Source organism: Herpailurus yagouaroundi, unplaced genomic scaffold (assembly GCF_014898765.1).
Source record: "Herpailurus yagouaroundi ecotype Mexico unplaced genomic scaffold, PumYag 29, whole genome shotgun sequence".
In the NCBI taxonomy this organism is placed as follows: Eukaryota; Metazoa; Chordata; class Mammalia; order Carnivora; family Felidae; genus Herpailurus; species Herpailurus yagouaroundi.
The window spans coordinates 105,778,022-105,803,656 of NW_024412377.1; the positions used below are offsets into that span (position 1 = coordinate 105,778,022).

At 41.4% G+C, this 25,635-nt stretch overlaps 1 long non-coding RNA gene across 2 annotated transcripts in view; it reads right to left on the reverse strand.

The window, feature by feature from the left end:
* LOC121015015 (uncharacterized) overlaps positions 1-25,635 on the reverse strand; it is a 171,607-nt gene that overhangs the window by 52,205 nt on the left and 93,767 nt on the right. For both annotated transcript variants that reach the window (XR_005783566.1, XR_005783560.1), the window contains exon 4: positions 21,510-21,612. This is a non-coding gene — a long non-coding RNA (uncharacterized LOC121015015). The remainder of the gene's footprint in view (positions 1-21,509; positions 21,613-25,635) is intronic.

The following is a 25,635-nucleotide window of genomic DNA, read 5'->3' on the forward strand; positions in this document are numbered from 1 at the left end:
TAGGCGACTCACCCAACGTCACGGAGATGGTTAAGCTAAAGGACTAGGATCTGAATCTGGAACTGAATTCTGTCTCCAGGGCTGAGTCCATAGCCTCTGGACAGTTCTGTTTCTCCTAGGGTCTGTACCTCCATCCTCAATCTCATCCCTCCCATGTTCCCAAACTCTGTACCTATATACAATCTAAGAGGTAAGTCTGCATAATAGAGTTACTAAATACGGTTAATCAAAATCCTTAACTCAAAGAAAATTCAAGTAGCTTTGAATTTACTGATTTTTTGTAAGGTTAGCATTAATTCTCAAATGCTCACAAAGTGACACTTTCCTGTTCATACAGTCACTGGTCACAGACCTGACTGGGTCACTGAATGAAGTTGTCACCGATTCACCTCAGCTAACTGGAAATGTGGAAAATCAATTTCTTCTTTGTTGGACAACCAGCTACATTGGAATTGCATATGGTAATGTGAGTAGCCCGAACCTAACACCATGAACACAATTCTGAAAAACAGCTTTAAATCCAATTTCCATTATGGTGGTACTTTCATCTCACCAGACTGCATACAAATTACACGTTGCCTCCCACTGGAAAAACAAGGGTCTCCCAAATGAAAAGTCATGTGCAAACAAAACGCACATTGTAAAATCACACAAGAATGATGATATTTATAAAAAGCTACCCAGGGATGCCTGGGTGGCTCAGTCAGTTGGGCGTCTGACTTCAGCTCAGGTCATGATCTCGCAGTCTGTGAGTTCGAGCCCAGCATAGGGCTCTGTGCTGACAGCTCACAGAGCCTGGAGCCTGCTTTCGATTCTGTGTCTCCCTCTCTCTCTGCCCCTCCCCTGCTCATGCTCTGTCTCTCTCTGTCTCATAAATTTATTTATTTTTTTTTATTTTTTTTTTTAAAAAGCTACCCATGTGAATGACAATGGATAAAATACTACTAACAAGTCTATACTCCAAATAAGTCACCAACTTAGCATGCCCCAAGCCATGCTTGCCATGTGAAATCTGAAGATGCAGACATTCTGGCCCATTGTCTGCCTCATCTACTTTGAGAACATTAGGTATTTGACTTGAACAGTATTTCTGTCCTTTTCCACGTCCCTTATGGAATTTTCGAATAATAGCACAAAGATATAATAAGCAATTCATTTATTTATACATTTCCTACCAAGTATTTTTCTCCTTAATCCACTTTAATGAACAGCTCTTCTAGAGCAAAGAGAGCTGACCATCTGGCAGACACGACTCAAATACTTATTTTAGTCAGAGTAATTGAATATGAGGATGTGATGAGGAGAATGAGATTTCGCTCAACAGAGCTGATCCTGGTCAGCAATTCCTAGCTAATCAGTGGCTAATCCCACTTGGGCTGCATGAAACCTGAAGCTGGTAAACTCTCAGCTTCTCTCAAGCACCCAAGAGTCACCTTCTAGAAACAACTACTGCATCAAGAGAGTCAACCTTTACTTTACTCTCTGCATGACCCAACCCTTTTGGGTCTGTAAGTTTAGTCCAAATTCAGCCTCTGAATGCAAAAGCTCTTTGCATGTGTCTTGTATTTACCTCACACTTGCCTTCAAGCTGCCCTATCTTCCGCTTTCCTACAAACAGCACTACTTTCCACCAGGCACAGATGACTTTTAAGTCTTATTTCTACAACAGGAGCATAAATTCTTTGAGGAAACAGGCTGCAATGAATTCTTCTAAAGCAAATGCTTTCAGAGGGAATGCATGCTAGAGTGATTTCACTGTCATTGTTTATATGGGATACCTACTCTGTGTGAGCACTGTACTGAAGGAACCAACCTCCCTATAAGCTACTGCTCTGGTCTGAAAAAGGATTTTAATCTGGACTTGAGAAATTTCTGGAAAGTTCCCTCCTTTTGTAGGAGGAACTGATATAGAACTAAAAAACAACACTACTTCCTTCTTGTTTTTCATGTGAAGACCAAGTGCGGTTATCTATTTCCAGTTCTAAGTCCTTGCTCTTCTAACTGTGATCCATGGAAGGGTACACGGCATTGGTGTCACCTGCATCTTATTAGAACGCATCAATTAAAACGCAGGCTCCACCCGAGACCCAGTGAATCAGAATGTAGTTGAACAAAATCCACAGGTGAACTATATGCACAATTTTAAGCACTGATTTAGTTCATTACTTTTTTCCTTATAAATCATATTTTGCCTTTTCTTTTTGGGGGGATTTTTTTTAAAAAGTACTATGCTATACCAATTCAAACAATATACAATTTTAAGTATAAAAGGTTAACAATCACTCCCTCCCTGGCCACGTGTGAAAATCAGTGTTACAAGTTAACTGTGTAACCTACATCGCTGTCTAGGTTCATATATCCTTACACAAAATATAATATGCAAATAAATGATAAGTTCTGGGTGATGGAACAACCTTATTTTCAATCAGCTCTAGAATGTGGGCATGGAAACACAGAGGCTGTTAACCCAAATCAGCATCAGCTGCTTACATCTGCCCAAGTCATTTCTCAGATTCCCTAGGTGCTAATGGGCATTTTCACAGTAATCTGTGCACAACCTCCAACTAATGAAACAAAGATGAATAAAGTGGACACAGAATAAATCCTCAGGTTACAAAGGTTTAAGCCTTCGTGTATGATATATTTCACCTGATGGTATGTGTGTGATATGGCTAGAACCCAATGTTTATGTAATCAAATCAGTGCATTGTGTTATTTTCTTTCTTCATTTACAACTGGGTAGGATTGACAGTGATGAAAATTATATGGCTTGATTCAGAGGACAAAGGACACTGTAAGCATGATTTGCCCCTAAGGTCAAATGTAATGCTACAAAGCGAGGAAATGGTTCTGTTATATATTCACAAGTTTTTTCTATGTGAACATCTTGTACTGCTTAGGCATCTATAGGGGAGATTATAATTATGTAAGTAAAAAGGAATAACTGCTTTGTAGGAAATAAAAGTTACAGCCTATCCTACAACAACAGGTAGCTGGAATAATCAAAAGAAGATAAAGCTGAAGGAAAGTTAAGAATAATGTTAACAGGAATGAGAGATAAAGGTGTGCGTTAAATGATGAACTCATCAACTCTGCTGATACCTGGATTCCTTAGTATGAGACAAGTCTAATTCTGGAGCCACTAATATGCACAGTTATTACATTAGGTATTCAAATTAGCTCATGTGGTATTTATACATGGCCTGAAAACTGGCTGTACCTTTTTTTCCTACAGACAGGAATTTGATGGGTCCATCTAGAGCCCTTCCAAGGTGTGAGGTGAAAGGCTGAAAACCCTTCCTGATGGAGTGCTTTTCTTTGATGGCACAATGCCCAAGGCAAGGCACTGGGTTATCAGAAGTGGGGTCAAGCCTTATAAGTTAACCTTGAGATCTCATCCTACATCCTACCTCGCCAAATATCCCAAACCTAACACTAACAGGGTTTAACTTTGGCCCAAGCCTTTTGGACACATCTGGCCAGGTCTGCAGAAAAACTGGAACAAAAAGAATCCTTAAATAACTGAGCAATGATTAGGAGAGTTTAGCTGGTGATGAGATACAAGGCCATTAGTCAAGTTCCAGGGCCTTATTGTTAGTGAATATCGATCAGGAAGCCACCAGCCCACAATCAACTTTATTTCTCTTTTCATATGAAACCTCGCTTGTATATAGTGCAACTTCACCACAAGAGGAGATATGTTAAAACAATATGAGGAGGTTTGAAACATACTTCAAAAAGGGTGATATTTTAAAAATTTATTCCCCATAAAGACGCTCTGCTAACAATGTACAATGTCCTGGCTCAAAACAGGAAGGGCCATCACAACAAAAAGAGCTAGGAACCAGTGCCAGGGAAGGAGAGCTAACTATGAACAGGCAACAACATGTTAATGGTTTCACCCATACTATCTCAGGACTACACATTAGTAATCACTAAAACAGCTCAGTGTGTTAAAAATTATCACCATATTAAAGATAAAGAAATAGAGACAGAGATTAAGAGGCTTCCAAGGGTCATACAACCACAGTAGCCACAGAGATGCCTATTGATCATGGGTTTTTCTGCTATCAGAGCCATGGTCTTTTCGCCTTTTCCCACAGAGTCTCTACAGTAAACACACAAACACAAGGGAGAAATAAAGCACTGGATTTAAAGTCACAATATGTGAATCTGAATGCTGGTTCTACCGTCTGCCACAAGCAAGTTATTTAACATCTCTGAATGGCAGAGTCCTCATTTGAACATGGGATGTTTTATTTTTTAAAAAAAAATTTTTAACGTTTATTTATTTTTGAGACAGAGAGAGACAGAGCATGAACGGGGGAGGGTCAGAGAGAGGGAGACACAGAATCCGAAACAGGCTCCAGGCTCCGAGCTGTCAGCACAAAGCCCGACGCCGGGCTCAAACTCACGGACCGCGAGATCGTGACCTGAGCCAAAGTCGGCCGCTCAACCAACTGAGCCACCCAGGCGCCCCAAACATGGGATGTTTTAACAAGCAAAAAGGTTGGGGCGGCTGGGTGGCTCAGTCAGTTGGGGATCTGACTCTTGATTTCAGGTCATGATCTCACGGTTTGTGAGTTCAAGCCCCACATTAGGCTCTGTACTGACAGTGCAGACCCTGCTTGGGATTCTCTCTCTCTCTCTCTCTCTCTCTCTCTCTCTCTCTCTCTCCCCCCGCCTTTCTCTCTGCCTGCCCCCCCTTGTACATGCTCACTCTCTCTCTCTACCTCAAAATAAATCAATAAATAATTTTTTTAAAAGAAGCAAAAAGTTTTACGTAGAAAATAAAGTGCCTGACATGTAGTAAAACATCACAAATATTACATCCCCCGAGGTAGATTCATTGTTAGCCATTTGGTGCAATTATAGAGACTTGTTTTTGATACCTATTTTAAGCACCTACTGCACATAAGACAATGGACAAACAGGTGGCATCAAGTACTTAAATATTCTGTGGGAATAAAGATGGCACCATCAATAGATACAGTGAAAAATGAGGTTGGAAAAAAAACGTGGTGTTTTACCGTTCCCATTAAGACAAAGCTTGAAACAAACTGACAAAGGTTTTTATTCCCCTAATATCAGTCCAATTAATTCAAACGGAATTTGAAATTAACATATAATTTCAATTCCAGGGCATCATTACTTTGTAACTAGTGGTGCATATCTAGGCTACTGTTTATGACCCAAATCTTATTTAGCAGAAAGTCTGCTTGTAAGCTGGGCGACGTGCAGGGCTCTCTGAATCTCATCAGCACAAAAGGCAAAAAAGGTTAATCCTGATTTAGCCGCCTAGACATTAAAAGCTGATCAGCTCTGTTCTGTCCTTTTGTTCTGTCCCACCTGCTCAAATCCCCCAGGCTCCATCTAACTCTGCTCCAACATGCTGGGTGTCACAAGGGCCCCAGGCTGGTGACATGAAGGGACCTCACTGAGAAGGTTCCATCCCAGTTGCTACCCTGCACACACATGCTACTGCCAGAGGGTTCACACATGGTGTCCAGAAACTCAGATGCAAAAGTCATCCATCTGTCCTTGCTTTGTGTTGTGCAGGGTCTTACAAGAATTTGTATATCCTCCTTATTCTTCTTTAAAAACAAAGAATGAGAGAAAGTAATCAGATTATTACAGTATCAGGGTTATAGGAGTGGCCGGTATATCTGCAACTAAGAATGTCCAGAGCTATGGCGCCCTAGGTGCCAACCCTAGAAAAGGTGAGAGGAGACAAGGCAAGAGAGACTAAGAGTCACAGAGAATTCACAGCTCTGTGGGTGTTTTGCTATCACTATACAAACCCAACAAGCAAGAAAGAAAACAAATGAATAAGCAAGCAGCAAATCATTTGGTGTAACACATGCATTTTCTTGATTTAAAAACAAAAACAAAAACAAACCAAAAATGTAGGTCCAGAACTGTGACTAGTAAGTTGAGGAGGACCCCAAAAAGAGGTCTTCCTTTGACCTAATCTCCTTCTCTAATTATCATCTCCTTTCTCTCTTCCACCTCCTGCCTTGGTTCAGATCCTGCCTCCATAGGATTTACTAACTGTAGGTTCAGAGGCAAGTTAGTTAAAGGATCTTCTCTTATTTCCTCCTCTGTAAAAAGAGGATACTAAGAGTCCATACCTCATGGAACTGTTGTAGGGATTAAATGTGTACCTGAAAAGAGTGCTGAACTCATGAGGAACACTACAAGGCCATGGTAAGCCTAGATCTCCACGTGTCTGCCAAACAGGACTGGCCACTACCTCTGAAGATGTCCCTCAGTGATGCGGGATTCACTATGACACAGAGCAGGCACTTCAAGTAAAGAGACTGAGGGTAGCATGTAGTCCACTGAGCAGGATTTATAGGCTTTAATTCAACGTTTTGAACATAAAAATCTGAGCAGGTGATAGTAGAAAAAACAGAGCAACAAGGGGGCCTTCAGGAGATGTCCACTCCGTAAGGACAAATGAGAAATGCTCTTTGGGGGTTGGGGGCCAGAGAGGAAGACACAGGCCAGATGGTAGCCCACACCCAGGATCAGTGACAGAAGACTCAGTGAGAGGGTCAAGAGCACTTCTGTGTTAATTCAGGGCCCCTGAGAAGTAGAAACCAAGAGAGGCTTAGATACACAAGAGATCTTTTGGAGGAAGCACCTGTAAAGGAAACAAGGAAGGGAGCCAGAGAAGGTAGAGAAGAACCTTAAACTGTAATGCAGGTCTGAGTCCTATGAAGGAGAGGGGGGAAGAAGTTTGGGCAGGCAGAGCCTCAGAAAATACAAGAAAGTCTTGGATGGGCCAATGGGAAGTACTCAAGCCAAAGTTGCCCATCAGAGGATTCCCGTATCTTATAGGGAAAGGGCTTGCATTAGTCCCACTGCACTGGTCACTGGCTGAAAACAGCCTGTGGAAGCAAGGGTCCAGGAGGAATATGGTGGTGGGTCAGCAGCTGGAGGCTTCAGTCATGTATGCTCCTACAGCAGGAAGTCTGAGAGTTCATTTTCATGGCCACCACACCCCACCTGTGCTGTAGAAGTTTATTCTGTACACGGGCCTGGGACATCCTCCTCCATGGCTCTTGGACAGCATCTCTTACTCAGAGTTGGTGGTCTCAGGGCCATAGCTGGTTCTTACCCTCTCTCTCCTCCACTATCCATTCAAAACTCCCTCACCCTCCACTATCACTGTGGCAGATCTTGGTGACTTTTCTGGCAGTGCGACCCAAACTTTCATTCCTTCTGGGAAATCACACCCTTCTGGGCAGTGAACGGCTGCCCCTATCTGTTCACAGCTCTAGTGGGGTAAGGGTATGCTGGCAGATGTCAAAGTGGATCAGAAGGTTGAGTGCACGTTTCTTCCTGGCCCCAGGGTGCAAACAGCTCTACTGACCCTGCTGCCAGGGTGGTGACCTCTTCTTGCCTGCTGGCTCCTGGACACAAATCGTCTAAAGTGCTTGGCAGCAGAGGTATCTTGGACTTCAAGAGGACATGATGGTGGCCTCTGACAAAAGCTTATGATCTGTAAGCATTCAGGCCCAGAGTTACAAGGACAGAAAGCACAAAATCTCCACAGGGTCATTGGGAGTGATTTCCCACTGACCTACTCACATTTCCCAGACTCACATGTTTTTCCTATTGGAGACACAATATCATAGAGAGGGCTGTGATTTAATGTCTGAACTGCAACTTAAAGGACAGCCCTCCAGCCTTTCAGAGAGCTGCCTCCAGTGCATCGGCCATGCCTTTGAATGATTGCAGGACTTTGTGAGGTCAGCTCCTTCTGAATGATGGATGGTGTAGAATGCAGGAAGATTGGCAGAAACTGTGGCCCTAATCCCACTCCCACTCCTCCTTTGCTATAAAGTTGGATCCAAAATAGTATCCTTATCTGTCATTCAAGCTTTTTTGTGAGTCTCTGGTTAATGGTGCTGGCTGAGATTGTGCAGACAGGAAAAGCAAATATATACCTAGAGTCGATATCTACCCTGTGAGGATGAGCCACTGGCCTTGCAAGGACAGGCCCACGTAGCCACTTTGCCACCAAGTGGCCAGATAGACTCCTCAAAAGATGCCTTGTTATAGGGGCTCAGATCTGGTTCTCTTGCAGACAGGGAGGGCATGTAGAGGCAGCAAGGGCTACATATAATGGCGCACAGCTCATGGTCACTACTTGGTCTACACTGCCAAACGCATTGCACTACCTTGGACAAATCACATGGCCTCTCTGCATCTCAGCCTCCTTTTGTGAGTAATAAGGGAGACTGGGCTAAACGTTCCCTGAAATTCCTTCCATGCCCAACACTATAAACTACTAGGACATGCTCATCTGACATACTGCTAAACAGGGATGGGGTGGTTGTTTAACCATGAGTCCATACACAGCAAGCCCTCCCCTGAATTACCTGAATTACTACTTACTGGGGAGAAGTGTATGGGCAGAAATTCACAACAATCTGAGAGGTAAAATATTTGAGGCTTTGTTACTCTCAAGTAAACAAAGCTAACGACTGGTAAAGAACCTACTTTAATCGAGAGAAATATGTGTTTATTTTTCATGTCACTGATTTGCACTCCAGCAACTAAAACACAAAGCAACAACTCTCTCAACCTCTGCCTCAAATACACTACTCAGTCAGGTTTGTAATCACCACCAGCGGGGCTCTTAGTCTAACTAAGACAGGGTATCGCCAGGGTGACACATGTAACCAGGAGGATAAAATCCAGATGTTTACGGGTCAAGGCTGAGATTTGAGGGCCTCGGCTAATTGCTTGTTTTCCTGCCTGCTCAGCCCCTGCTTCTTCTCTTCCTGAGAACTTCCTGGCTTCTCTTGTCAAGCTTGACCTTCAACAAATTACTTAACTTCTCTGTAACCTTGGTCCATGTCTTCACCTATGAAATGGACAGAATTATGTCTACCTCACAACGTGGGTGTGAAGATATAAATGAGATAAAGCACATCAAGTGGTTAGCCCAGATCCGGAGTGTGTGAGGTGTTAACTCATAATCCTTTTCATGAGTTAGATTTGCTGAGAATTGAAATGGCGCATTCTGCTTGTCCCATGCCACTAGACATCCGTGGCTCTATTTGCCTAGGCTGTGGGTACCCTTCACCCTTTCTCAGCATTCAGGAGGAAGTAAATCTTAACTTCCACTCGTCTTCTGTTCTAAACATTGGCCATGTCACTTGTGTCTCAACCTTTGTGGTTTCCCAGCGCCTAGGACCTCGTGGCAGCTTCATATTCTCCAAAGTGAGGGTACTTACTTAAAAGGAGTTTAATTTCAAGTATCCTAAAGAGTCTCCCCTTCCTTCACTCAGAAGCACAGTTACTTTTCCATGCATAACCTGCACAATCTACGAAGGAAGGCTTCGTGTGCCCAACAAAGAAAAGCCATAGCTCAGACGTGGTCCAAAATACCACAGTCTAATTTGGGGGTGATGTCCAATATGCGCTCAAAGCAAATAATGTGATGAAGAGGGCTGTCCCTAAAATAAGATCACTACAAAATAAAAGCCTGTGTCAAATTTAAAAGCAGCCCCATCACAACCCTTATTTTTCAATGGAAAGAGGCTACATGTTTTTGATGATACCACCAACTAATGTCTATTTGCAGGTGCTGGTTTTCAGACCTTCCCCCATTTGCTTTTATTTGTGAGACTGCCAGGTCTAAACACCCCAAAGTCACAGAGAAGAAGAAAGCAGGCTCCGAGCAGACATGCAGTTTGCCTGGGATCACAGAGGTGACGGAACCGCTCTATATCCTTCCTTACTTAGACTAGATTGGAGTCAGCAAAATTCTTCTGGAAGGAGAAAGATAGTAAATATTTTAGGCTTTGCAACCACACATGCCCTCTGTTGCATAGTCTTCTTTATCATATTTTTACAACACTTTATGAATGTAAAAACCATAGCTCACATGCCATATTAAAACAGGTGGTGGGCTGGATGTGGTCCGCAGCCCACAGTGTGTCAACCTCTGGACTAGAACAACTTTGCTGATGAATTATTTGCATCTTAGTTTTTACCCTGTCCCATGAACCAGACAAAATTAAAAGTGCCTTCAGATTTTACAACTAGTTTTTGTTTTTGTTTAGGGGAGGTGGTATTTTTTGTTTGTCCAATAGCAATTACAGGATTTGGGGTTCTTTTTTCATAGTTAACTCTTTTCCCAAAGGTTCTAAGACTAAATTTAGAATTTATAGGTCTCTAAACTAACATACTTCTGCATAAATTGCTAAATAATTTGTCTAGATTTCTATGAAGAGTAAAAATTGTGAGTCTGACCCCTTTGATTTAAAAATATCTTAAATAGGCTAAACTTCCAAAGATTTTACAGTGTGATTTCCAAAAATTTCTGGATATAAAAGGGGGAGATAATGGGGCTTTTTGAGCTTCTTAAGAGGGCTTGTCAGCCCTCTGTACTTAACCAGTGAGTCTCTCTCTGAAAAATTCATCAACCAGTATGAATAGCACACAGAGAAGTCGAAATGAATATAGAGAATCAGAGTCTTTTCATCCACATTCATTTGTCTGACTAGTCCGCGTAACTTTTTTAGGGGTTAAAGATCATTTTCCATGTTGACTCAGAAAAAGCAAACAGGAAATCAATACCATGTTAATAAATACAAGGGTCACCCTGGGTCAAAATAAGTCATTCTTCAAATGTTATTGGCCTTAATCTGTTATGGGAATTGTTCTTCTTATGTCCTAGAGTTATAGGAAATGTGGGGTTTCAGTAAACCAGATGCTAAGATGACTTTCTTCATAATCTATTCCATATGCTAATTGTTTCGCAAACCCACTCGTTTCTCAGCCAGGTGGGTCAGAATTTTTTTGGCGTAGTGTTGATGAAAAGCATACCCCATATGTTATACATTACACAACTGGCATCTATACAAGAGTCAGGGTCCATCCCGCTCCTCCTTCCCTCCACCTTCCTTTAGAAAATTAAGGATTGGCAACAGCCAGAAGCTGGAAACTGTGTGTGCTCCATCAGTTCCTGCAAGAGCACTTCTAACCCAGGCCCCAGGTTACAGTCAGTCTTTGCCTGCTGTTCTACACAGCCACCTGTTTCTTCTTCATGGCCTTCGGGGTCACCCTCCAATCTCTTTTGCATCTTTATACACTTCCTTAGTATTTTCCTCATTGCCCTTAAAAGAATTATAGTACAAAGTTCCATCTATAAAATATGTCATGGGGATGTAACGTACAGCATGGTGACTATAGTTAATAATATTGTACTGCATATTTGAAAGGTGCTAAGAGTTTACCTTAAAAAAATCATCACAGGAAAAAAGTTGTAACCAAGTATGGGATGTACACCAGATTCACTGCGGTGATCGACTTGCAATATATACAATTATCGAATCACTATGTTGTACACCTGAAGCTAAAATAATGTTATATGTCAATTATAACCTTAGAATTTTTTTTAAATTATACTTTGGGCTATTTTCTATGATGTTTTAAATTTGAATCTTTCATACACTCCAATCCAATGAAAACAACCAGATTCCCTATTTAAAAGAAATAAAGTCTACCTATAAGTCATATTGAAAAGAAAATGTATAATACAGAAATTATCATCTAAGTATGTTACTCCTACTGCTGAATTCTTTTTTGGTCGCTATTGGGGGTTTTAGTTATAAGAGGCTCTTCTTGGGGCACCTGTGTGGCTCGGTAGGTTACGTGTCTGACTTCAGCTCAGGTTGTGATCTCGCAGTTCAAGGGTTTGTGCACCGCATCGGGCTCTGTGCTGACAGCTCAGAGCCTGGAGCCTGCTTCAGATTCTATGTCTCCCTCTCCTTCTGCCCCTCTGCATCCCCTCTCTCTCAAAAATAAACAAGAATTTAAAACTTTTTTTTAATTTTAAAAAAGAGGCTCTTTGCTAGTACTTTCACTGTGTAGGCAAATAAAAAACACATCATAGAAATCAGTGGTTCTCAAAGTTTTATGTGCACTAGAATCAGAAGAACTGGTCAAAGATACAGATTAGCTAGCCCCAGATTTGATTCAAAATGTCTCAAGTCAAGTCCGGAAATGTGAATTTTAGCAAGTTCCCCGAGTAACTCATGCAGACAATCCACTGGACAGGTCCATAGTCTAACAGGTTAGGATCCTTTGGGAAACACTCTAAAAATCATTGGATAAATGTTGGGGTGAGTTTGCTTAATGATGCCACAAGATGAGAGTAACATAATAATCATCAGTTTGTAAAATTATAGGTCTTATTTGGGGTTCTCCGGGGGTGGGGGGACCAACAGGATGTATATATAGAGAGAGAGATTTATCCCAAGGAACTGGCTTATGGAATTGTGGAGGTGTGGCAACTCCACAATCAAATGGAGAGTCTGGCAGCTGGAGACTCAAGGAGCTGCAGTCTGAGTCCAGAGATAGCCCACTGTAGAACCAGAAAAGCCAATGTAGCATATAAAGTCTGAAGGTAGTCTGAAGAAGAATTCTCTCTTGGTCAGGTAAGGTTAACTTTTGTTTTCTTCAAGTGTTCAACTGTTTGGATGAGGCTCACCCACATCAGAGAGTACAATAAGGTTTACTCAAAGTCCACCAATTTAAACATAAATCTCATCTAAAAAAAATCCTCACAGAAACATCCAGAACAATGTTTTACCAAATATCTGGGCACTGAGGTCTAGTCAAGTTGATACATAAAATTAACCATCACAGTCAGAGTATCCAAAACAAGGGGCTAAGATTTGGGAGTCCTGGGTCATAATCCTGTACCTCTCTGATTATATGATTTGTCAGTTTTCCAGCCTTAGTACAATCTTTAGGACATAACTGCTAAAGTAAAATTCCCACCTTTAATAGGCAAATACACTGATTGACTATTTTTGAGTGTTACTGCACTGATCATACTCTCCCCCACCCCCACTCTAAATTGCCGGGAGAACAGTAGTCAACGCTTCTAAATAACTCAGTGTGGCTAAGGATATCCTCAGTTAACTTCTTCGTTTAGGAATCAAAGCCTTCAAATTCCTTAGTATCAGGCTCTAATTAATTGGATAAGCTAATATTATAAAGAAAAAGAGCACCACAGGCTTTAGGAATGGGTATAAGGTTTTCTCATTACTTTAAATGTATAGGTTGTAAGCTGAGGGTTCAGGAGGTACTTTCACTTTCTCTGCCATTCAATCACTTAATCATCACTTAACTTCTGTTAAGCTACTACCGTACTCTAGGTTTAATGTGCTAGGCTAATGTACTCTAATATGGGTAAGACAGTCTCTGACCTCACGTGGGTCAGATATAATGAGAAAAAAACATACATATGGAAAAAATCACCCTAACCATTTACTGAGTGTCTACTGTATGATAGTGACCACGCTGTGTATTATTTTCTTCTAGGCCTCACAAACTTCCTGAAGGCTAGTAAATCCCACTTTACTTTGAGAACACTGAGCCTTAGTGGTCCCATTTCTTGCTTAAGACTTCAGAGCCAGTTTCCAAGAGTGAGCTGTAAATCTACTATAGCATATTTCTGTCTCAAAAATCTACATTCTCATGCTACTATGGAACTATATTGGTCAACAGAAGTCCAATAATCATACCATAGTCAACACGGCATGAAGAAAAAACACAAGGATGATTGATTTGGAGAACATGACATTTAAACCGGCCCAAATGGGCAAAATTTTGCCATAATGAATTAAGAAGGAGTATTCTAAATATACCTAACAGCATAAAAACTGGTATGGTAAAATGAAAGTGTCTGTTTTTCTGTTACCAGGGGAAGACTGCTATACAGAATGTAGGGACATAAAGAAGAATTCGGAGATGGTGCTCAGAAGTATCAACCCTTGAATACAGATTTTTCTCTGCAGGTATGGGGTCTTTTAAATTAAGACTTTGTCATCAGAGGGGCACCTGGGTGGCTCAGTCATTTGAGCATCTGGCTCTTGATTTCAGCTCAGATCATGACCCTAGGGTTGTGAGATGGAGCCCTGGACAGGGCTCCACGCTGAGCATGAAGAATGCTTGGGATTCTCTCTCTCTCTTTCTCTCTCCCTTCCTCCCTTCCTCTACCCTCCTCCCTGCTCACACACGTGTAGGCACATACATACTCTCTCTCACGTAAAAAACAAAATTTTTTTACGAGTTTGCCATCGCAATGTGGATGGCATCCTGTCATATTGATATCATAGTCTGAACAGCCAAGATTCAACTATAGTTATTATTCAACTGAATTACTAACACTTTTCCATTCAATCAGCATTTACAAGGGAATAGAAAGCTCCTAATTTTAAAAATATAACAATATTAAAATCAGCCTGTCCATGAGTAACGTGATCATTCCAATTTTAAAAGGATCAGGTTATCATAAAATGTTTAAAATGGTATTTGTTTTAAAGGAGGAAAAATCTGTTAAAGGCAAGAGACATTCACATTTGCATAATAAAATGTTTTTATGGTTCAATAAACAAAGCATCTTCTGTGTATATTTTGTTATTGCAAGCTACAAATAAGTTGGTTGAACAAAGGTAAATACTTTCTTATCAGCCTTTCCTTCCACACACTCAGAGGACTCCACACTCAGAGGACTCCATATCATGTCTGTCACCTCTGCCCTCGACAATGTAGCTGGCAATTCCATCACAAACACCAATGTGAAACAGAGAAACCCAGATCAGCTATTCAACAAAGTACTTCAACTTTTTCTGGAGAGCTGTGATTTATTTGGGGATGCTGGTTACAAGTTTCACACATATTCCAGACGATGGGTCCACATCATTCAATTTCTGTCTTTTAATTAATTGACATTATAAATGATTTGCAAGGTAACAACTTGCATTATGGAAGCTCACGCTTTAAGAGAAATGCCTATACAGCACTCTGTAAGATACTTTTAAAGTGAGGCTTAAAATAATTATCTGTGTATAATTCAAAAGCTTACTTACTTCTCTTTAATCTTTAAGTCTTTCAGATGAGAAACCATTAGTTCTTTCCCACCATTTACTTAATTGAGATTCAAAACGTTCCCTTTTGGAGGGTAGAGTTCAACAGAACTCATTTAGAGGTATAAACTTTGTTCTCCACTTCCTTCATAACTTTGATTATAAAGAACTACCACACAATTGCTAGATGTTTCCTCAACTGATCATCAGAAGAAGCATGGGTCCTTGATATTCCCTTTTTAAAGATATTTTCATTAGTTAAAACTTCAATTCCTTTTTTTAAGCTTATTTATTTATTTTGAGAGAGACAGAAAGTACAAGCAGGGGAGGGCCAGAAAAAGGGAGAGAGAGAGAGAGAGAGAGAGAGAGAATCCCAAGCAGGCTCCACACTGACAGGGTGGAGCCCAATGCAGGACTCAAACTCACGAACCATGAGATGATGACCTGAGCCGAGACCAAGAGTTGGATGCTCAACCAACTGAACCATCTAGGTGTCCCTAAAACTTTAATTTCTTAAGTCAATGTCCATCAAACTGGGTTCTGGGGATCTCCATGGGAATACTGAGGAATTTTCTTTTGCTTTTAAAAGAAGCCTTAATGATTTCCAAGCTTAATGATTTCCAAACTAGCAAATTTAACACACCAAACATCTTTGTTATTTTGGGGGCAATAAAGTGGGAAATGCAAGTTTTGTGCAGATATTCCAAATTATCTTGAGATTTACATGTACATTTTAATGATGAAATTTCCACAGGTAGAGTCAGGAAGAGGATATCCAAATACCAACACAAACAAATATTAGCAGAGCCTACATCGTTTCGGCAAGCACTGCCTAGTGAAGTTACTCCACACTAGAGTATTCAGTGTGAAAATGTATATGAGAAAATTCTATAACAGGTCAAAAACTATGACGACAGTCTCTAAGATAAAAGTCCAAGTTCTTCACTCCCGCGCCCCCCCCCGCCCCGCAAATTTTGCTGTATCAAACACTGTTACACATAATTCAGCCACCACCTGGGGTTCAGAGACACACTTTAGAGAAGTACTAGTTTTGTTCAGCAAGGCATTCAACTTCATTGGGTATTAATGCGCCCACAGACATACACACGGAACAGCAGCTTTAGAAACCAGGGGTAACATAAAGCAAGTATCTAGAGCTCTTTTTGGATATACAAATCGAATAATGAATGTTATTTGCTCACTCAGAGTTTTTTTTCCCATAAAATGTTATGGAAGCTTTCCATTCTAAGGGCTCCTCTCCTCAGAGATCTTAGATCTGTCCAAACCTTCATTCTACGTGTTTCCCATTCTCTCCAGCACAGAGTAAACTTCTTATTACATAATCATCAGAAACTTTCATGGGTCTCTCAAATTTGTGTGTGTTTCTGTTCATGTGTATATTTTTTTTTCGCTTCCAAAATGCTAAGAGATTCCGTTTGGTCTCCTGAAAAACTGAATAAATTCTTGGATTGAATCAGATCAAACTGCCAGTTCCAAATGTTGCCTAGAGCTCCAGAACATATCTTTGCTTGGAGAAAGCGTCCTGCATTATTGGTCAGACTCGCTTTGGGTGTTCAGCTGGTTCCTTGCCTAGCACCTTGGGAAAGGTCGATACTTGTTAGGAGGGGAAAAAGTCCTTTTCAGAACCACCTATTCCTTAAAAAGTGAAGAGTATCATTTATATTCTGAAAAGGGGTGACTGGTTCAACTATTGTAAACCAATTGTACAAAAGGTTTGTACAAAGTGTTATGCTTTGTAGCATGAAGCCGAAACATTTGTCCATCTAAATCTTCTTTGAGCGTCTGTGCTCTGTGATGAGGATAAACAGATGAAATGGATGTATTTTCTCCCCTCTAAGTGCTAAAATGTACTGGAAGAGACAGCTATATAAATAGATAATTACAGTACTATGTCATACGTGCTACAAGGATATGTGAATATAGTGAAGTGGAACCCAAAGAAGCGAAGGATTTGTGTGTGTGTGTGTGTGTGTGTGTGTGTGTGTGTGTGTGTGTGTAATTTTTCCCTATTGCTGGCATCTCTTTCAAGAAGCCTCATGAGACAGAGGCAAAACAAACAAGTTCTGAATATGCATCTGGAGGTAGCACAGAGGGGCAAGGGCTTCATTGTTCTGGGATTGAAGACGATGCTGATTACATAAGCACCATTACCTGCCGGTACTGAGCTTTGACTATTTCTAGCACATTGCTAAGAACTGAGGCTTCTCAGTGGCAGTGCCAAGGAAACTGTTGGAGGTTGCCAGTCATTTTAGAGAAACGCCACAGAACACTGCGTGCCAGATGGCTACTGATGAAAGTGATGAAGGTTCCCGCTTGGAAATGAAGTCCAATTCCATATTTGGTCCTTCTTTCCTTCTTTCTCTTTTGAATGCATAAGAGAGTACAAACCCAGCCTTATTCTACTCTTGTCGCACAAAATCCCCATTGTCCTTTCTTCTTTTAAGAATGTGCTGGAGAGATGGAACCAAGTTAAATCCACTTTATCCCAAAGCCTGAGAGGTCCTAGAGCCCTGCCTCTCACTGAGTCAGGCCTTTTCTCTTTTACCTCTTCTTATTCATGACTCCCAGAAACGACTGTCAGTGGAACCCACTCAGGGTTGGCCTGCCAGGGACTCAAGTTTCTGTGAGGTAAGTTTTTCCCATCTCAACATCTCACAGAAGGGAAAAAAAGAAATGCCCAGCTTGAAATGTTTTATAATGGTTCTTCTTGGTAGAAGAAGTTCACCCAGTCTCTGTTGAGGACATTGCGAGCTTTTCTTTCTCTGACCAGTGCATAAGAGGACAATTGCTTCTTCATCACTTCTAACATCCTAAGTGGAGGGGGCTCCACTGAGACAGCAATCCTGGTCTATCTGCCCTTGTTTTCTTACTCTACCTCAGGGAAGTGAAGTGGTATTCAGAAAAATAAACTTAGCCTGTTTCTCCCAGCACCTTGCTTCTTTCACACTAGGAGCTAAGTCACCACTGCTTCTCCATGCCAGCACCTGGGTGGGTGAGTCTGCTTAGTCTGCTAAGCATCAGTTAGCCATCTTGCCGAGACACCTACAACCACTGTCCAAACTGTTTTAACAGAGTAGAGGTGACATTTTGGCACTCTATCTGCTAGAAGGTTCTTTCAAAGACCCCTGGCAGATAAGAAGTAGTGACGTGAACTCCAAAAAATAGTCTTCACTTTTTCAGAGGTGATTTTCATTTGACAGAAAGCAGTGTGTTACTTTCTGTTCTTTGCCCTTGAAGTATAGAAGGCCTTACTAGGAGAAAGGGAAATGGCAGCAGATTTCTCAATCCACCATGAGGATTGATAAGAAAACCCTAAGATAGAGCAGATCAAGTTGGGAAACTCTACTTTTTGATGGCCTTCACTTGACTCTTGTCCTTAAAGATAGGTAAAAAGCATTCTGACATTCAGACATTCTGAGTTCACAACTGTCTTGGGCCTTCTCCTTCCTTCTACCTGCCGTGTTCCCATAACTGTATCTCCAAAAATCCTTCCTAAGCTTCCCAAGAAGTGTGCTCTGGTCTCTGACAGCCAGAATGATGTTACTCTTTAGTTTTCCACTGTGCCTTGTATAAAGGCATTTGAATGAATGAATGAATAAATAAATGAATGAATGAATGAATGAATGAATAATGATAAAAGAAATGGACTCTCCCTTGCTTACCCATCTGTAAAAGATGGAAACTTCTCTGCTCTTCCTCAGGATTACTTTTCTGCCCTAATGAAATGCCTCTGGGGCAGCTGGAGCCCAGAAACTACTCATTTGATAACCTAATAAAAAGTGTGAAGAACACGAAACTTGATTTTCATCACACTGGACTTTGTTCTGCAATGCCTTGGACATTGGGGTTAGCATAAGGTCTGTCATATTTAGGTTTCAAGTATTTTCAATGGAGCCAGACAGCTGGACCGCCCAGCCTGAGACCAGGTCTCTACCGGCACAGGATGGTGAGGGAGAGGGCAGTGTTCCAGGCAATTTGGAGGAAGAGAGACTGAGCTTGGCTAGAAAAGACCTGAGAAAAGCAATTTTGATGCCTGGATAATCGCCCCCGTTGCTTGCAAAGCATGCCAGTGGAAACCTGTCCCAGGGGTTTCCAAGCTTAGAAAGTAAAATGATTGAAGCTCGATCCAGAATGAGGGTAGTGAGGCAGTTAAGCAAGGGGAACAAGTGGGGCCTTTGCCTGGAGCAACTTCTGTCCCATCAATTGAGAGAATTTACTTGCCCTCAAAGGAAGGTTATTTCAGCACCTGGCACCAGAATTCTCAATGTATGAGCTCTACAGTCTCCTTTGATCTGCACTTACTAGTTCCTGGATTATCAGGCAGTAACTAAGGGAAAGCACATGTTGTCTGGCTGCACTTGGCCCATGGGCTGTGATCAGCAATGAGGGCTGCAGATACCACGTAGTCAGCCTGCTTCATGTACAGGCTCACTCATCAGGGCCCCCTTCCAAAGAGTCAACTGAAGAGATCTTAGTCGCCTGAAGTTCAGACTACATCTATACCTATGCTGTGCGTTACTTTTAGCTTCCCGCATCTTTCATCTCCTAGCCCCCATGACAAGAGGCCACCCAAAGCATCAAGGTACTATTTTTTTTTTTGGTTTTGTTTTGTTAGAAGGGGAGAGACTGAGGGTTCCGGCAGTCCTGAATTCAAATCTATGTGTGATTCAGAAAAAAAGTCATTTCATTTCTCAACTTCCTCACCTAAAAAAATGGAAATAGGAAGGCGTAATGTCATAGGTTTGTTATAAGGGCCAAATGAAACATTATCTATCAAGGACCACATCAGCATACTATAGGACTGGCATATTGTAAGTGCAGAATAAGTGATCACTCTCTTCCCCGACCTCTCCCGCAGGCAGGACCTAGAGAGCCATTATAGACCAACGGTCCCCGTTCTGGTGGCATGATCAAGAGAGCCAATTGTTTAATTCCAGGAATTTTGTGAGCCAGATGATGCATGTTGGGAGCTTAACAATAGCCACAGTGGGAGTATTCACAGTGCAGAAATAGGTAGACGCTGTAAATCAGGCTTTCCATCCACCTAGCCAGATATCTGGTTTATCAACATACTACCAGTGGTTGTCAAGGTATGATCCTAAAACATCAGCAATCACATTACCTGGAATCTTTTGGACATGCAAATTATCCAGTCACACCTCAGTCCTAATAAAACCCAAACTCTGGGTGTGGGGCAAAGAAATGTGCTTTAATAACCCCTTCTAGGGACAGTTGTATGTGGCATGTTAAATAACTCGCAGGCAGGTCAGTGTGGCTGGAGCCAAGTAAGCCACACAGAGAGTGGTAAGAGGACAGTGGTAGTGAGGGCTACAGAACACTTTGAAGATTTTTACTGGAGTACCAGTGATAAGGAAACCACCAGAAAGTTCCAAGCAGAACACGTCTTTTAAATCTCACTTTAAAGGACTGTTCTGATTGCTATGTTGAGAACAGATAGTAGGTACCAGGGTAGTAAGAGAAGACAGTAGCTGGTAAGAGAACAGGATGATAGAAATATACATGTTAAGAGGTGGTAGGCTTCCAGCTATATTTTGGAGCCAGAGCCAATAGGTTTGTTGTTGAAAGTTTAGATGTAGAAAGAAAAAGAGAGGAGTCAAGAATGACTCAAAAATTCTTTAGCCTGAGTCACTGGAAAGACAGATTTTCACTGAGATAGAAAAAGAACAAATGAGCTGATGAAAAGCAGCAGGTTGGAGATAAGGAAATCAGTCCATTTTGGACATGATAAGTTTGGGATTCTATTAGACATCAAGAGGAAATGTCAAAGAGGCCATTAGAACTCATCTGTAGCTTGGGGGAGGAGTTGGGCTGAAGACAGCTTTGGAAGTCATCAGCTTCCAGACAGTACTTGCTGAGTTGGTGTAAAATAGTGAATGGAGATGGAAGAAGTGGGTCCTGACCTTAGGAAGTGTAGAGTCTGGATGATGTGAGGGAAGCAGCAAAGGACACAGAGAAAAAAAGTCAGTGAATATTATTAGTTCAATACAAATTATGGATGCCTTCAGAGAGTTGAAGTAATACACTGCAGGGGTGCCTGGGTGGCTGAGTCAGTTGGGCGTCCAACTTAGGCTCAGGTCATGATCTTGTGGTTCATGGGTTTGAGCCCCACATCGGGCTCTGTGCTGACAGCTCGCAGCCCTGCAGCCTGCTTCAGATTCTGTGTCTGTCTCTCTCTACCCCTACCCTACTCATGCTCTGTCTGTCTCTCTAAAAAATAAACAGAAAGAAAGAAAGAAAGAAAGAAAGAAAGAAAGAAAGAAAGAAAGAAAGAAAGAAAGAAGAAAGAAAGAAAGAAAGAAGAGAGAAAGAACGAGAAAGAAAAAAGAGAAAGAAAGAAATAAAGAAAGAGAAAGAAAGAAAGAAAGAAAGAGAGAGAGAGAAAGAAAGAAAGAAGAAAGAAAGAAAGAAAGAAAGAAAGAAAGAAAGAAAGAAAGAAAGAAAGAAAGAAAGAAAGAAAGACGGACAGACAAGACAAGACTGCAAGTAGCTATACAACTTCAGTTGATGTTTCCCAGGGCCTCCTAAGTCCTTTCTTAGCCATCAGTGAGTAACAAAGTCTTTACTTACAGCCTTGTAAGTTCAGGCAGTGTTGAGTTGCATGTGAAGGGTGGCCCACTAAGCTCGCCTTCTCTTCCTTCACCCACTAAGATCCTTCCGGACTTACTTCTCCCTAGGGAGTAGAAGAGTTGTTACCACAAGCTAACCACAGCTGGCAGCCAGCTCAACACACCAGTCTGAAACCACACCTGCGTTTGTGAATGTTTTTGCTTTATCAAAAGGAACATGTAATCATCTTAAAAATGTAATTCTTCGTCTTTAAAATAAGCTGGAACAGTCAAACCTTCTTGATCTCACAGCGCTTTTACAAGGACAGTTTAATCAATTACTTTTAAGCTTTTAAAAGTCTCTGACTCATTTGAGCAAGTGGGGAAAAAAAGACAAAACATCAGTATCTCGCTGGAAAAATACTGTGGTTAATGGTACTGAAACAAAAATAACACTCAGATAAAGGCACCGTGTTCCCCAAACCAAGCGTATGCCTCATCTTTTTCTAAAGCAATCTTTCTGCACTGGGGACTTCATGCGTCGTAAATGTTTGCAACCTGCACGATATGCCCTTGGACTGGCTCCTCTCTCTGATCATTTGTTTCTTCCCGGCTAAAGTGAGGATAATGATACCTATGCAATAATGTGTGTGTGGGAGGCACCTAACACAATGCTGGATACTCAAGGCTCCCTTCCACTGTCCTGGAAACAAACATGGCCCCAAGTAGCTGTAATGACCACTTCATACTTTCAAGAACCGCGGTTGACAGTGCTTGCAAGAGAAGATGTACTTGGGAGGGTTTTCACCCAAGTGGAATATTCTGACTCAGTTGTTTATTTGCAGAGAATATTAGGGACACAGCCTCATCAAAACTCCTATGGACAAAATGTAGAAATGACTTTTTAAAAAGTTACAAAGTAACATGCAAAGCAGATATCATTGACCTTCTATCCCATCCATGACTTTCACCATGACTCTGAAGCTCTTCCTCAAGAGATGGATTAAGGTAGCTATTTCCCACATTATTTGAGGTTTTCTAAACTGAAAATTTAGTGCTTAGCTTTGTAACCTAGTCCAAACGTACAGGTCAAAAAGTATTATACATTTGTGCAAACCTATATGAACGCACAACACCAAGAGTGAACCCTCATGTAAACCATGGACTTTGGGTGAAAATTGGTGCCAGTGTTCATCAATTATAACAAATATATCAGGCTGTAGGGGACGCTGATAGTGGGGGAGGCTGTTGGCTGTGTGAGGCAGGGTACATATGAGAAACCTCCGTACCTTCCTCTTAATTTTGCTGTGAACCTAAAACTGAGCTAACAAATAAAATCCACCTAAAGATTTTAAAAGCAAAACAAATTATATTCAGAAACATTATTTTAAAAAAAAAGTCACCTTGAAGAAACATGTACCCATCTTTGTGGTCAGTAGGAGGCTCAATGATAGAAGGAAAGAGTTCTCAAATATGGAGCCAAACTTAAGGAAGCTGTCTTGCTCAAGGTAGAAAGCCAATGAAATAATATCCCCAGGCATGAAGGTCTGAGAGGAGCTGACTGAGCCTCCCATACACAGATAAAATTTGGTACGTGAATCACGTTAAATGCAGTTTCTCCAAGTAGCCAACTCCCCCATGTGTTAGACTTCCCCAAGGAAAACCTTCCATCTTACTTTACACTACCTCCTTCTAGAAACTTCATTAAAAATAAATAACCTAGAAAACAACAAGCAATAGGGCAATTATGGTCACTGTCTTCTGTGAGAACATATCCAAGGCAACCCTCATTTTACCAGCTCTGAAGGAAATTCACAGTTGTTTCTTGAACACCCTCTTGTTCCTGAAGCTCTCCTACCTTAGCTTCTGTGACAATGTTCTTCTGGAGCTCCCCCTGCTTTTCTGAAAGGTCCTTTTCTGTTTCCCCAGTGAGTTCCTCTGCCTCCAGCTGCCTCTAAAAGGTAAGGGCTATTCTGCTTTTCTCATGCTACACATGCTCACTCTTGGATTCCCTTTCTAGGCACAAAGAGGCACCTGGGTACCACATCTGTCTGTGCTGGGGTTTCAGGAGATGGTGCTGGACCCTGGGACCAGAAAGACCTGGCTTGAAACTTTGAAGCAAAGGGGTAGCAGAGTTGAATGGGGGACCTGTGCCTGCACTACCAGCTATAAAGAAAATTAAGAGCCAATTTTTCTGTTGTTCTGACTTCATTTACCACTTCTTTGGTGAGGAATCCTCAGACCTCTATCTCCAGCACAATATTTCTCACAAGCCTTACAACCTTGTATCTCCACCTGAATATCCTTCAGGGAACTCCAACCAAAAACATCTAAAATCCCATTATTCACCTTCTAATTTCAAATCAACTTCTCATTGTTTTGGGGGTTTTTTTTGCACTTTTTTGGGGACCACCATTTACCTAGTTATCCAATGTAGAAACCTATTCCCAATCTCCCCCACTCTCATGCCCTAAATCCAATCAGAAATCTTATAAATGCTGCATCCAAAATGTTTTGTGGGTCCATCACATCTTTCCAACACCAAGTAAAAGCAGCATGAAGTTCTATAAGCTGTGCTGATCTGGCCCCAGGCCAGCTCTAGTGATTAAATCCAGGATACAGAGGACGTGACGGTGTCCTTTAAGGAGAGCTCAACGGACACATCACCCTTCTGGCCGCACACATTTTTTTTCTTTCAGTCATTAGTTTCTACCCCTGTAGTAAATTGCCAGGCAGTTTTAATTTTCCCTGACATCTTGTATTCTTCTTACCCTCCCAATTTCCCTTTTGGCATGTAATCGTCTCTTGAGAATCCTAGGATTTGGGTCTTTGCTAGGCCAATGCCATCATCATCTATGAGCTATGGTGAAGGGGTCTCCTGAGAAGCAAAATGATACTGCGGCTCCAGGACTGTGACAAGTTGTACTTGCAGAGGTTTCCAACACCAAGGGCAGATATGGCCTTGGGCCCTCTGTCTCTTGGGAGGACAGGACCACAGAAGAGATGTGCATATAAACTAGGGCAAACACTGGAACAGGTTATTAGGCATTTCCTAAATTGATTAAGGAAGGACCTAGGAGTCCAGTTTCCATTTGAGTTCTCCAAAGAAATAAAAAGATGTCGAATATAAGGATAGTCAGGGGTTGGGAAAAAGGAAGGCTACAGCGTAAGTACATCTCCATCCCAATCAACAGAAATAAAATCTAGAAAGAATTGTCAACTCTCATGAAGCTGAGGCATAATCTCATGAATCATTCTATGTATTTTTAATGAGAATCTACTCTGGCTAGGCAATAGGATAGATGGATAGAGCTGCAAATAAGATAACCATGATTGCTGTCATCAACAGGTTTACAGCATAAAGGTAGCTAAAAATAAGGAAACAAACACAAAGCATTGTCATTAGAAATGTAATAAGTGAGATGTAGGGGAAGTGAGAAGGAGATTATATGTGGACATATAAAATGGGTACAGAAGTGGATTTAGAAGAGAATGAAGAAAATCTTGCTAAAGGAAATGATCTCTAAGTTGAAACCAGAAGGTGCTTAACAGTTAATCATGGTGCAGCAAGAGCAATATGGATGGGGGTGAAAGGCTCTGGAAGAAGGGAACAGTATGAGCAAAGGCCCAGAGATGAGAAACAGCTTGGTTCAGCCTCCAAAAGAAGTTCAAACTGGCTGCTGTAAAATTCAGACACAACAAAATGAGACAGGAGACCAGACAAACAAGGTTTGGGCTTTGATGTCTCTTATTAGCCACATGAAGAAATTTCGACTTTGTCATGTTTTGTGTCAGAGAAATATCCCTCTTCAGTGGGGAGAATGGATTACAGTGGAGAAGGGTTATTTATTAGGAGGTTTACTACAGAAATTTGGAGGAGAAATCATGATGACTTCCATTAGGGGAATAACAACAAGGATGTAAGTGAGTCGCTATGTTTAAAAGATATTTAGGAGCTGAAATCTAAGAATTGATGAGTACATGTGAAAGCTGAAAAGAGAAATGAAGGGTGACTCCAAACATCTGTGCTTAGCAATTTGTCGGGAGGGAATCATATCTGCTACGATAGGAAACTAGAGAGAAAAGAAAATTTAGGGAATGAGAAGAAGAAGAAGAAGAAGAAGAAGAAGAAGAAGAAGAAGAAGAAG